This window comes from Xenopus laevis, chromosome 1S (assembly GCF_017654675.1).
Source record: "Xenopus laevis strain J_2021 chromosome 1S, Xenopus_laevis_v10.1, whole genome shotgun sequence".
NCBI lineage: Eukaryota > Metazoa > Chordata > Amphibia > Anura > Pipidae > Xenopus > Xenopus laevis.
Window position 1 is genome coordinate 87,614,631 of NC_054372.1, and position 15,390 is coordinate 87,630,020.

Below are 15,390 nucleotides of genomic sequence, written 5' to 3' on the forward strand. Positions count from 1 at the left end.
TATATATTGTGGTAGAGGGACCAAAGTGATGTGGGGAAATGTGTGTTTTCCCTTTAAGTTCTTAATAGTGGGAGAGGTAAGCTCCAAAAAAGGTGTTAATAAACAGAGAATGGTTTCTCTGTTTAAAGACTTTAGTAGCCAGGTGCTCAGATCCAGTAGTCCAGCTCACATGTTGGAGCTCACTTTCCACAGGAAGGCTGTCCTGCGGAAAAGTATTTAATTCTAGTGACACTATTGGGAAACTCTCTCTTGGCAGGGCACAGAGTAGGAAGGCTCCCTGCCTCTGCAACGCCAGATTTTGCCCCTGCATACCCCCCTCCCTGCGAGTGTGCATGGTCACCACAAATCTGGGCCTGTGCCTTTGTGTGGAACTCCCAGAAGGAATGGGGGTACTGCCTATAACTGCAAGGAGCAGAGGGAGCCCATGACCAAGTGTGAGTCTGAGCATCCCCCCCAAAAGAAGAATCGGGAGTACAGAGGTGATCCTAAGGCATACTTTCTTACAGGTAGTCCATAAAGGGCCCAGTTTAGTAAAGGATCTCATCAAATGTGTGAAGAAAGTGCTCAGTGGGCAGGATTTATTTTTATGATTTTTGTTTTATATGCTGAAATGGTCACCCCTGTGTGAAAATAAACTGCCTAAAAGTGAAGAAAGCGTCTGTTGTGGGTTCTGTATGCTTACAATATATGTATATATACCGTATCTAACAACACTGGCAGATGCTGCTTGCCTCTCTGCAGCAGTGTAATAATTGAGGGATTTATCTAGTTAATATGATACATTTCACTTACTGAACGTACATTTTTTTGTCATGCGTTTTGATTTTATGTATTTGTGGATTTTTGAAATGTTATAATACTGCATAAATATTGAAATCCATTTACGTCTCCTTATGCTGGAATAATGACAGAGATTAGGTAATGAAATTGCAGTTTTTAAAATGGTATATGATCATCATAAGTAGTCATAGGCACTGAAGTACTCGTGATTTGAGTTTGGAAAGTGTAAAAACCACGAAAACCTCTAATTACAAAACTTTGCCAGGTAAAAGTTGTTGAGGTCCTATGTAGAACTCAGTGGGAGCTGTGCTGATGGATTGCTCTAAATCAGTTTGGCTTCCATATTTTTTTCACTAGGAATTGTCTGAAAAACTTACATTTTTAAGGTTTTTTGTGGTATTCGTATTTTTTAGTGCATCATTCAGCGTAATTTTCTTTTCATACTTTTTTTTATTCAAATTTTTATTTCATGACATTCGTAGTTTAAGGGGGTTATTTATTCAAGTCCTAATGCTAAAAACTCAAAATTTGTGTCTTTTATGCTTATGGCTTGCTTACTTACAGTATATGAACCTTAATGATTATTTTTTAATAGAGAAATTCAGTCTTGTTATAAAATATGGCTTGCATAATGTCAAGGGTGCTGTGCTACATCTGTGATCTGCCTTAAAACTGGTTATTATATGGCTGTCAATATTTTTTTAAAACAGCTTCTGCTGACAGATTATATCTATCTAATATCTAATTTCCCTTAAGGATAAGTAAAATAGGATTACATATCATTGACAGAACTGTCAGTTGCTGGACTTCAAGTGGTAGATGGATCAGTGCTAGGCTGCAGCATTGGCTAGGAAAAAAACATGTCCAATTTTTTATTTGCTTCAAGAGTCATCCCATGTTTCATTCTTAACCCTTTCATCCTGACAGTGTTACAAACTATAGTTTAAACTTTTCCTTGGTTTTTGTACGAATTGTTTAGAAGTCTCCCCTTGCTTCTAAAAATTGTTCTACAATTGTATAACAGAGCCATTCTGACTTTTACAAGAATCTACAATTTAATGTTATACATTAGGAATACAGTGTTGTTAAGACTTACCCTGGTGGTCTAGCGGGGATGCCCACAGCCCTAGTCCTCCTCGTTCGGCGCCGGTCTCTCCAATAGTTTAAGCAGCACTCACTTCCGCATTTTATGCTTCTCGCATGATGACATCATCGCGCTTTGGCGCGAAGTTTAAATATTTAAAGGGGGCCCATTGTTAGGTCTATTTGATTAGTTCCTGGGTAGTTCCTTTTGTCTGTGAATTATCTGGTTTTTGATTCAAAAAAATTTGTCTGACTTTTCTGAACTCTGCCAATTTCCGACCTTTGCCTGCCTTCCCATTCTCTGCCTTTCTCTGGTTAACCTTGATTTTCTTTTTATTCTGAGCACAAATAGGTTAAGCATTGCACTGTCCATTTCTGCAATTAGATATGTATGGCCCAGAAGCATATTTCCTCAGGAACATAATAAAGGAAGGGCATTCTCTATCAAATAGACTGTTAAACTGATGAGTTAAGACATTTGAGTCAAACAGCAAACACAAATGATATGAACAATCTGGACAATTCACAGTTCTCCTTTGTGTAGTAAATAAACAAACACGTAAAAAAATACTCATACCCACTGTGACAACTTTTTCTGAGTTGGAAGAAAACCGATATCATGACCTTGTGCAGAATATTTTTTGAAACACAGTGGGAGTAAGAGCAAAGACATAAAAGTATATATAGATACAGCTATATAAACTGTAATGTAAACTTTTAGTATGTTATTGACAAACCATTCTAAGCAACTTTTCATTGGTTATTCATTATTTATTTTGTACAGTTTTTGAGCTGTTATGCTGATTTCTAGCCTGCTACTGAACATGCTGTCTGGCTTTCCAGTTTACTGACAAAAAAAAAAAAAAACAGATCAATTTTTACAACAGACTCAATAGATTCTGTTTACTCCAGGATGGTACCCAGCACATTCAGTTCATAAATTAATTTCCCTGATGACATAGGTGCAGGCATCGTATTACAAACAGGTATTAGCTGCTAACAGTTCTAATTTATATAATTTTATTCAAGTATTAGTGAAGATTATTAGAAAATCAAAAAAATAGACAAACCAGATTCATCTTGTATACCAAGAAATGTTCAGTAATGAAATACATCAGTGGAAAATTAAAAGAATAGTTAAGAAAAATATAATAGGGGAAGTTAGAATTCATTTAGAGGCACATTTATTAAAGGTCGAAATTCAAATTCATGTGTGTTTTTTAAAACTCTATTAAATTCGGATATACTAGAAATTCGACTGGGGGGTTATTTTTTTGAAAAATCGGATATGTATAACTCGGACGATTATTCCCAACTCGAAAACTCAAAACAAATTCAAATAAACTCGATTCGAGTTTTTTCTCCAAAAATCGAATGTCAGGAAGGCTACAAACATGTTCAAATTGATACCTGGACCTCTCCCATTGACTTATACATGAACTTAGCAGGTTTTAGGTGGCGAATTGTCGTATTTGAGTTCTTAAAGGCCAGAAATCTCGAAATTCGAAATCGAATTAAAACTCGAATCGAGTTTGCATAATTCACAATTCTAGTTTGAGAGTTTTGACCATATAAAAAAATTGAAAATTTGAATTCAAATTTTCAATTCGACCCTTAATAAATCTGCCCCTTAATGTCCAGGTAGTTATACATATTTTTTAAATAATTTTCAAAAAATTCAAATTCAAAATATGGTATTATATGGTATTATATCTAGGTATATAGACCAACTCGGACGATTATTCCCAACTCGAAAACTCAAAACAAATTCAAATAAACTCGATTCGAGTTTTTTCTCCAAAAATCGAATGTCAGGAAGGCTACAAACATGTTCAAATTGATACCTGGACCTCTCCCATTGACTTATACATGAACTTAGCAGGTTTTAGGTGGCGAATTGTCGTATTTGAGTTCTTAAAGGCCAGAAATCTCGAAATTCGAAATCGAATTAAAACTCGAATCGAGTTTGCATAATTCACAATTCTAGTTTGAGAGTTTTGACCATATAAAAAAATTGAAAATTTGAATTCAAATTTTCAATTCGACCCTTAATAAATCTGCCCCTTAATGTCCAGGTAGTTATACATATTTTTTAAATAATTTTCAAAAAATTCAAATTCAAAATATGGTATTATATGGTATTATATCTAGGTATATAGACCAACTATCATTAAAATGTTTCCTAATTTTTGAGTTTTTAATCACTTCCTGTAAGCAGAAATATCTGAAATATAACAAAATATATTTCAAGACAGGACAGTTATCTTTCATCCAAAACAAAAATATGGACTTAAAAGCTGTAGCCATTGCTTAATACAAAAATGTGTGAACTTTGTTAACATCTTTGTGTTTGCAAGGCAGCAGTGCTCATCTTGGTATCACTATATCCATAAGTTTATTTGCTTGAATTCTTACACTGGACGGTGAAACCTATCTTTCTGATCTCCTTGGTGGAGCAATGATATTCTCCTTTAGTGCAGAGAGCGCTATTGTGCTCAATGCACTAGCGATGTAGCCCCCCTTTGATGCGCTCCGATGCTGCACTTAAAGCGTGGCGCGCGCGGGGGGGCTCTGTTTGTTCTGCAGCCTCCTCTGTCTCCTCCCCCTCACTGCCATCTTATGTGTGGCCCCTGTCCCACCAGGTTTCCCTTCCCCAGTTCCTAGGACACAAGGCACCTCTCTCCCCCAGCCACTTCCCAGAAGTGCAGAGGCTCAATGCCTGCCTAGTAAAGCTTCTGGCAGTGCAGCTGCTGCCCTATCAGCTAGTTGAAGCAGCCCCCTTCTGACAGCTGATGGCTTGAGCTGCCCCTAACTGGCGGATCCCCAACAACCATTATTTTGCCAGGAAGGCTGTCCCTGCCCTCCACCAGCTGGTGGTAGAGAATGTGTCCCTGTTGCTGGATCATGCTGTCATTGGCAGGGTAAACGCTACCACAGACATGTGGACTAGCAGGCATGGGCAGGAGAGATACATTTCTTATACCTCCCACCGGATCACCCTCATGCAGGGGTGCTTCGCCAATGAGGCAAGTTGAGGCTGTCGCCTCAGGTGGCAGCACCCCACTAGGTGCCAGGGGCAGCAAAAATGCTGCTCCTGGTACTTTAAGAGCGAATTTCTGGGGGAGGGGGGGGCAGGCAGCGGAGGGGCCAGTATCGCCCCTGCTCTCATGAGTGCTGGGGAGTGTGCAAGCAGGGGCTCTCCCCTCAGGCTAGAGGTGCCTCCCCCTGGGGTACAGGGCACACCCCACACTGCCACTTCCTCCTCCTCCACTATTGATGAGCCATCCAAGAAGCATCCTCACAATTAATCTTTAGTGCAGCACAAGCGCTGTCAGGTTGTGCTGTAACTCCTCTGCCTGGGGGATAGGAGTCATACTGCACCTGAGCTCATGGCTGCCTTCCTTGCACTCAGGTGCAATGGTGATTCACTCCCCATCAGCTCCAAGCAGGTAATATTGTACGCGACAACAGTCGCAATCTTCTGGCCACTTTCCACCTAGGCGGACTGACCCATGTGCCTTGCTTCGCACATGTCTTCAACCTTGTGGTGCAGTGCTTCCTGAAGAGCTACCAAGGGTTGGATGACTTGCTGGAGAAGGCACGTAGGGTATGCTCCCACTTTCACAGGTTCCCCACTGCCAGCACGCTTTCTGTACGGATGCATTGGAAGCATCATCTACCACCCCACCGACTGATCTGTGACCTGCAGACGTGCTGGAATTCGACCCTGCACATGGTGGAGCGCCTTGTAGAGCAGCACTGGGCGGTCAGCAATTACCTGCTGGGGCACAGTGCCAGGGGTACTCAGGGGGCAACGAAGCATTCATATACATTGGGGCATACTGTTGCAGGATCCAGTCTTGAAAGATACCCCCGTTAACTGATCTTGAATGATATTCTGGTTATCCCCTAGCTTATATGAATCTAAGGAACATAATATAGATTTAGCTTGGCTGAGTTATAAAGCCACATACAAAATGCAGTTGAAATAGATGTAAGGCATGCATAGTACTGAATGTCTCCCCTAGATTTAATAGCACATATACGGGAAAACACTATACCACATACTACAGACTACATACACGGTGCTCAGGAATTAGGTTTTTGGAACACTTGTCGGCTGTTGAAAGGGGAGACAATAAATCAGCCATTGCCAAACAACATGATGGAGTATCCAGAATAACTTTCCAGATAATTGATAGTCTAAAATGGAATGTGCGACGGGGTGATAAAGATAAAACCCTTTCCAAGATAGAATCATATTGGATATATCAACTTAAAATGGTAGATACTTATGGTGAACTTAATCATGAATGATTACTATTTATTAATTTGATATTTGCACTAACTGATCAGCTTTTTCTCCAATTAATTATTAATTATGCAATCAATTTTTCTACATCTTGCAAAATGATATGGTTCAGAGTATTCCGCCTTTTTAGTCCAAGCATTCTAATTAAATAAAATAATTAAATATATATATATTTTTAGATCCTATTTAGGATAATAAATATTAAATAAATATGATGAAGTTTATGTAGTGGCATAAGCCCCTTATTCACTCTATATTCTCTCTTTATGCATATGTGCTTGGTATGATATACAGTATGGGGCAGATGTATCAATGGTCGAATTTCGAGGGGTTAAATCCCTCAAATTCGACTGGGGAATAGAATCGAATAGGCAATTCGGGCGCATTTACGCGCTGGCGAATAGTCGAATTGGCGAATATTCGCCAGGCGAAAAGGCGCCGATCGAATATTCGCTCGAAGGATTTTCGTTCGATCGAATGCCTTTTTATTCGATCAAAAACTTGGAAAACAAGTCTATGGGACTTTCCCATAGGCTTTTAAAGCAATTCGGTAGGTTTTAGGTGCCGAAGTAGGCAGTCGAAGTATTTTTAAAAGAAACAGTACTTCGATTATCGAATGGGCGAATATTCGCAGCGTTTTTGCGCTCAATCCAGTACTTCGACTATCGAATGGCGAATAGTCGCAGCGTTTTTGCGCTCGATCTATTCGAATCATTCTACTCAGGCGAATTTACACCAATACGATAGTCGAGGAGCACAAAAAAAACACTCGAAATTCGAAGTTTTTTCATTCGAATCCTTCACTCAAGCTTGATGAATCGGCCCCATGTGTTAATATTGAAAGAGTTACTGTTTTTAGGGGGCCTGGTTTCTGTTCTTTTAAATGTTCACACGGAATGAACAAATACTGCTTTTGAGGAAGTGCCTTTGCCCACAAAACGCGTCAAGGGTGTAGTTTGCTGTGCGCTCTGCTCATAGTTTTAAATATTACCTAATAAAGCAATTGTTTTAACAACGCTGGTGCTCCGTGTCTAAGAACTTTGTCTGCAATACTTACACTTTGGGAGCAGTTCTACATAGTAGCACAGTGAAATCTCTGTAAGGGTCAGTAAGTGCTCCCTTTTTCTATTTCACATTTTGGTACTCGGGGGCAGATTTGGTGTACTTCAGTGCAGAGCAGTGGCAGCAGATGAGGCAGCTCTACTGAGTACTTGCCCCTTTTGAGCAGGCCACACACTTTGTTAGCAGGGACAATGCATGTTTTAGTGACATTATACCCCTGGTTTTCCTCCTCAAGCACACGTTGGATGGCCTGCTAGAACAGGGTGACATGTCTAAGGAGGAGGAGCGCAGGCCCTGTAGGCAGGCAGAAGGGGCTGGGAGGCAGGAAGAGAAGGAAGTTCTGCCCAATGAGGAGGAGGAGGAGGGAGGAGGAGGACTGGGTGCCTGCACAGCATGGGGAGCAGGGCACAAGCCACCCAAACACCCCAGCTATTGTCCATGGCTGGGAGGGCACAGAGCATTGAGGAGGAGGTAGATGACCTGCTGCATCTGGAGGGCAGTCAAGATGAGGTTGGTTGGGGGCACCTCTTCTCCATGTCTGCCCATAGATCCCCGAATCTGTTCCTTCTAAGACCAGGATGATTACTGGGTGGCCACTATGCTTGACCCATGGTAAAAGGTAAAGTTCCTTGTACCCAGCCAGAGAGAGAGAGAGGAGGGTGAGTCAATTGAAGAGGGCTCTATGCACAAAACTGGTGGAGGCCTTCCCCCACTTTTCTCAGGCCTCCACTATGCCACACATAAAGCAGAGACGGGGCCTAGCAGCAGCAGCACCAGAGGCGGTGATCTCATGGATGTGTGGAAGAGCTTTTTTGAGGCCCATCAGACAGCAGCAAAGTTGCCTCCAACAGCGGCTGGAGCATATGGCTCCTAATAATTTTACTTCTAATACTGCCACGTTGTCGGCAGATTTCTTCTGGTTGAGGCCTACCAAGGCTAATAATAATGTTGCTTCTAATACTGCTGCATTTTTGGAAAATTCCTTCTGGTTGGGGTCTGTCAATGCTCACAATACTGCCGCATTGTTGGTAAATCATTTTCAGGTTGGGACCTATCAGGGCTAATGATAATGTTGCTTCTACTACTGAAGCATGGTTGGCAAATACAGTCACACTATTACCTGCTAAGTGCTGCCTCTAAGGGAGATGTCTGCAAGTACACAAATGAGGTGTCTGAAACAAGTGCAGCCAAAAGTCCTGCTGCCTCATCATCATACAATTAACAATCTCTTCAAAGTCTTCAACTAATGCTGCCAGCAGCCCCACACTGATAGGCTTAAACACATTTACCTTGTACAATGTTCATCCACTCCTCACTGTAAGTTTATTCCCGGGGAAACCTACAGCTGGGTTCCCAGTGCAGGAGCGTATCAGTGTGGGGCTACTGGCAGCTTTATTATTGCAGGACTTGCACACGGCGTGTCAGAACAGAGTACAGATTGCACACAGACCGCTCTGCTGCTGGGAAGGATCCAATATCTGCAGGTCAGCCCCTGCACACAACAAGGGAAGAGGCGCAAGTGGCAGTCCTACGTGTCAGCTGTGGGTCGGATGACCAAGCACTACCGAGGGGCGCACTTTAGTGAACTCAGAACAGAACCAGCGAGTCCCTGAACGCCATGCTGCCCATTCTGCTCCCAGTTTCCAGCCTGGTCAATAAGTATGCCGCAGAAGTTTCCAGCTGCTGTTGTACTCGAACGCTTGTTCCTCCAGCAGCGCCGACATCAACTTCCACAAGCTGGCAGTAGAATATGGGAGAAGAAATCGAGCACCTCACAATGGATCGTCGTCGCCCTGTCGCCTTTTCTGTAGAGGACAGGAAGTGGAGTTTCTGTAAGTTATTTCTTAATAAAGGCTTTGCTATTTTAAATTTTTTTGATGTTACTGGTCCTTTAAGTGAATACTTTAACAAGAGGAACAGTTGACTGTCATATAATTGTAGAGAACAAGTAAATCAGCTCTCAAATGGAGATTGTCTGCTGCAAAAAAAAACTCTTAATGGTGTTTGCCGTCCCATACCTGCTATCCTTATAGATTAAGGTTTCTTGTAGTTACATGACACACCTCATCCTGTATAATTTGTACTGTATAAATGCAAGTGCTGTATTACTCAAACTGAATTTCTTACATTGCCAGCTGAATGGATCCAAGATGGTGCAGCAGAAGGGGCAGAGGAAGAGGCAGCAGTAGACGGGTCAGAGGAAGAGGCAACAGAACCTGCAGGTCCTCTGGCACCTCCACCTCTTCCTGAAGAGGCTCCCCAGCTGCCACAGGTAGCAGATGCAGCAACAAAGATAGAGGACAACCTGCTGCATTACATCTTGAGGGGAAACCCTCCTCCTGCTCCTTCGCCAGCAGCATTTTATATTTTAGGGCACCATTGTGTTATGTTTTATTGTTATAGTAAAAAAATTGTTCACACCTCTATATTAAGAGTTTATTTTACATTTAACTACTAATCAGATAGTACAGAAGTTGTTTGGATTCTATAACACAACTATGACTATTCTCAATCATGTAACATTACATTACCTATTATTCCGATTCCTTACATTTACACATAAATATATGGTTTATTTATTTTACAAAGCACCCAGATATGTGTTCAGATGAATTATTAGTTGTGCCTGTTAGTGATGGACGAATTTGTCCCTTTTCGTTTCGCCACGAAATTCAAACATTTCCCGTGAAATTAGCGGGTGAAAAATTAGTAAAAATTTGCCGTCGAAATAGGCGCAGGCGGCAAAAAAAAACTTTGATTCCGGGGAATTTTCACAGAAAATTTGCTAATTTATTTGCCAGCGGAGAAACACGGCAAATTTGCTGTGAATTCACGCCTGCCAAATAAATTCGCCCATCACTAGTGCCTGTGTTAGTAAGCTAGTAGTAATATATAAAGTATAGATAGTAGTAGATACCATTACCAGTCGTCCAAAGGTAATGTCAAAAATCCCAGACATGTTTTTAAGAAACTGGCAAAATAGGAGCCTTTTTTTCCCTTTGAAAAGAAGACTTGCAGTCTAGCGAAACATGCGTGTGAATTGCTCTTCCCATTGACTCCAAAGCAATACAGCGAATTTGGACACCATTTTGCAAATTTTGACACAAAACAAAGCATGCCATATTCACTTAACACAGTCTGCAAAGCTTGGAAGTTAGGAAAAAAGCGACACAAACATAACACCATAGACTTTATGCATTTCAAAATTGCATCAAAATACAATATTGCGCGTCAAGAGTCAGATTCATCTCAAAATCAGTTTGCATCAAAACAGTTTTGGAAATTTTTCACCGCCTCGAATTTTTTAGGAAACGCAAGAGAACCGTCCATCACTACACTCCTGCATTAGCAGACAAAGATCATGTCATATGACACTGTATCAGTATGAGATCTTTATGAAAGCACACCCTGATTGATACACATCTTAACAACGCTTTTCTTATTTGAAATGTTTAGTTTTAAATAGGTATGCATCGAATCCAGGATTCGGTTTGGGATTTGGCCAGGATTCTGCCTTTTTCAACAGGATTCGAGCAAATCCTTCTGCCTGGCTGAACCAAATCTGAATCCTAATTTCCATATGCAAATAAGGGGTGTGGAGGGAAATTGTGTGTAGGGATGCACCGAATCCAGGATTCGGTTCGGGATTCGGCCAGGATTCGGCCTTTTTCAGCAAGATTCGGATTCGGCCGAATCCTTCTGCCCAGCCGAACCGAATCCGAATCCTAATTTGCATATGCAAATTAGGGGCAGGGAGGGAAATTGCGTGACTTTTTGTCAGAAAACAAGGAATAAAAAATGTTTTCCCCTTCCCACCCATAATTTGCGTATGCAAATTAGGGTTCAGATTCGATTCGGTTCGGTATTCAGCCGAATCCTTCGTGAAGGATTCGGGGGTTCGGCCGAATCCAAAAAAGTGGATTCGGTGCATCCCTAATTGTGTGACTTCCTTGTCATAAAACAAGGAAGTAAAAAATATTTTCCCTTTCCCACCCCTAATTTTCATACGCAAATTAGGATTCAGTTCGGTATTCGCCCGAATCCTTCATGAATACTTCATGAAGGATTTGGGGCTTCGGCCGAATCCAAAATAGTGGATTCGGTGCATCCCTAGTTTGGAAGCTACAGATCATATAAGCTGGGGATCGCTGCAGCTAAAAGTCTCTCTCCTCTGCTCTCTGTTGCTTGTCTGTACAGGATCACCTACACCAGCTTCCACTCTGTCCATACAAGAAGCTTACTCTTAATTGGTTACTGCGCATGCCTTCCCTCTTCTGCTTCATTTGTCTGATCCTTTGGTTGAATCTTGCCAGCCAATCCCATCAGCAGCGTTGGACTGGAAGGTCAGAGGCCCACTGGAGCTTCCAACACAGGCCCCCCCCTCTCCAGGTCCCCTTCTTGTGCCGGATCCCCCCTACAGGCCCTGTAGTAGAGGCCGCAATCTGGGCCAGAGAGGGGTAAGATCAGGGGCAGCATGGGCCATATACAGGTATAGATTTGGATTGTTGGGGGCCGCTGGCAGTGGAATAACTATATATTACTGGGCCCCACAGCAAATTGTCTAGAGGTTGACCTGTTTTCCGCTTTGTCTATAGCAGTGCCGGGCCAAGTCGGCCAGGCGCCCTAGGCAACCCGGCTGATTACGTCGCACTCCCACCACTCGCACATGCGCAGAAGTGAGCAAGCGGTGAGGAAGCGATAGTGAGCATTCACTGTAGTCTTGCACTCGTGTGACCTGCTACCACTTGCTTCTTGACAAAATGGTCCGAACTAGGGGAAAGCGTCAGAAGAGGTATGTGACATTTTTGTACATTTTTGCCTTTGCGCCCCTCTGCGCTAAGGCAGAGGGACGCAAAGGCAAAAATGTACAAAAATGTTTTTTTCTCACAGGGGCTATTCAAATGTAGGCTATGTTTTGAAGGGGAGCATCCCCTTTAAACTATGAGTTTCAGTTCCCCCAAGATAAAGGCTTGATAAAGGTCCCAGGTGGCTTGAAACGTTGCCCTTTTTGAATGATACAATAAACTTAACATTTTCTTCAAATCGACAGTGTATCTGTCTTAATCAGTTCCCCCAAGAGACATGTTTGTTTTATTATTTACAATTGTATCAAAATGTAGGAGCTGAGTATTCTGGGATTTTGCCAAAAAGCCTCTCTTTTAATTAAGTTTCAGAAACTTTGTATCTTTTTCTGGCATCAGTGCAGGAGATCAAAGAGAAACTCAGGACATTTTAATAAAAATCCGGGACTGTGGTCTGAGCTGTCAAAATCGGGATAGGTGGGTGGTATGGGTTACATAGCAGATAACAGATAAGCTCTGTAGAATGCAATAGGTTTAGTTCTTACACAGAAATCTAAACCCATTGTATTCTAGTGAGCTTATCTTCTATCTGCTGTACAACCATTTCTGCTTTTTATCTTTTTCCAGACTGAATGGCTGCCCCATGGCTATACAGCAGTTTATTTATACAAATTATAGTAGAGTTTCTGAAGCAAACACACCAGTTTTATGAGTAGGGATGTAGCGAACGTCGGAAAAAAAGTTCGCGAACATATTCGCGAACTTGCGCAAAAACGCGAGCGGTTCGCGAACGGTTCGCGAACCCCATAGACTTCAATGGGAAGGCGAACTTTAACATCTAGAAAAGACATTTCTGGCCAGAAAAATGATTTTAAAGTTGTTTAAAGGGTGCAACGACCTGGACAGTGGCATGCCAGAGGGGGATCAAGGGCAAAAATGTATCTGAAAAATCTGCCTGTGTGTGCTTGGAAGAGATAGTGTAGGGGGAGAGCTGTTAGTGATTTCAGGGACAGATGATAGTAAGTTTGCTGGCTAGTAATCTGCTTGATACTGCTCTGTATTGGAGGGACAGAAGTCTGCAGGGATTTGAGGGACATTTTAGCTTAGGTAGCTTTGCTGGCTAGTAATCTACTGTTCTCTTTAAACAACTGCCATACGTTGACCTTGTAGGCATTGTTTGCCCAGTTTTTTTGGACGCAGCCACTGAAGCACAGTTGCCAGAAAAAATATGCCATATAAATGCTGAAAATAGTCATTTTTCGCCATACGTTGACCTTGTAGACATTGTTTGCCCAGTTTTTTTGGACGCAGCCACTGAAGCACAGTTGCCAGAAAAATTATGCCATATAAATGCTGAAAATATAAATTTTTTTGGTTGCAGCCACTGAAGCACAGAGGCCAGAAAAATTACGCCATATAAATGCAGAAAATATGCATTTTTTTGGTCGCAGCCACTGAAGCACAGTTGACAGAAAAATTATGCCATATAAATGCTGAAAATATAAACTTTTTTGGTTGCAGCCACTGAAGCACAGAGGCCAGAAAAATTATGCCATATAAATGCAGAAAACATGCATTTTTTTGGTCGCAGCCACTGAAGCACAGTTGACAGAAAAATTATGCCATATAAATGCTGAAAATATAAATTTTTTGGTTGCAGCCACTGAAGCACAGAGGCCAGAAAAATTATGCCATATAAATGCAGAAAATATGCATTTTTTTGGTCGCAGCCACTGAAGCACAGTTGCCAGAAAAAATATGCCATATAAATGCTGAAAATAGTCATTTTTTGCCATATACGTTGAGTCAACGTATGGCAAAAAATGACTATTTTCAGCATTTATATGGCATATTTTTTCTGGCCTCTGTGCTTCAGTGGCTGCGGCCAAAAAAACTGGGCAAACAATGCCTACAAGGTCAACGTCGTTGACCTTGTAGGCATTGTTTGCCCAGTTTTTTTTGGCCGCAGCCACTGAAGCACAGAGGCCAGAAAAAATATGCCATATAAATGCTGAAAATAGTCATTTTTTTGGTCGCAGCCACTGAAGCACAGTTGCCAGAAAAATTATGCCATATAAATGCTGAAAATATAAATTTTTTTGGTTGCAGCCACTGAAGCACAGAGGCCAGAAAAATTATGCCATATAAATGCAGAAAATATGCATTTTTTTGGTTGCAGCCACTGAAGCACAGAGGCCAGAAAAATTATGCCATATAAATGCAGAAAATATGCATTTTTTTGGATGCAGCCACTGAAGCACAGTTGCCAGAAAAAATATGCCATATAAATGCTGAAAATAGTCATTTTTTGCCATACGTTGACCTTGTAGACATTGTTTGCCCAGTTTTTTTGGTTGCAGCCACTGAAGCACAGAGGCCAGAAAAAATTAAACCAGTAGGGTTTGCACCCTAGTTTGTAACGGTGGCGGAGGGAGGAGGAGGACGCTAAAGGACAGCTGTGTGTGGAGTCATGAGGCTTGAAGAGAAGGACAGCTGCATAGAAGTCAGAACAAGTCTTCCGGCGTGCAGTAACCCTCGAGATCCACCCCTCATTCATTTTAATAAAGGTCAGGTAATCGACACTTTTGTGACCTAGGCGAGTTCTCTTCTCAGTTACAATCCCTCCTGCTGCACTGAAGGTCCTTTCTGAGAGCACACTTGAGGCTGGGCAAGACAAGAGGTTCATGGCAAATTGTGACAGCTCTGGCCACAGATCAAGCCTGCGCACCCAGTAGTCCAGGGTTCATCGCTCCTCAGAGTGTCGATATCTGCAGTTAATGCCAGTAGTCCGCTACCTGCCGGTCGAGGCGTTCTTTGAGGGTGGATCCAGAAGGGTTGTGGCGCTGCCTTGGACAGAAAAACATTTGCATGTCTGACGTTACAGACTGGCCAAAGGGCTTTGTCCTTGCAGGTGTGCTCGTGGCAGGATTACTGGCACCTCTGCCCCTGGAATGTTGATGAGTTCCTGAAGTGACATCACCCTTAAAAGCATTGTACAACATGTTTTGCAGGCTGGTTTGTAAATGCCGCATCTTTTCGGACTTGTGGTATGTTGGTAACATTTCTGACACTTTATGCTTGTACCGAGGGTCTAGTAGCGTTGCGACCCAGTACAGGTCCTTCTCCTTAAGCCTCTTGATACGGGGGTCCTTCAACAGGCATGACAGCATGAAAGACCCCATTCTCACAAGGTTGGATGCAGAGCTATCCATCTCCGCTTCCTCATTATCAAGGACTGCATCATCCACGGTCTCCTCCCCCCAGCCACGTACAAGACCAGGGGTCCCCAAAAGGTCACCACTAGCCCCTGGGAAGCCTGCTCCTGTTGGTCCTCCTCCTCCTCCTCCACAA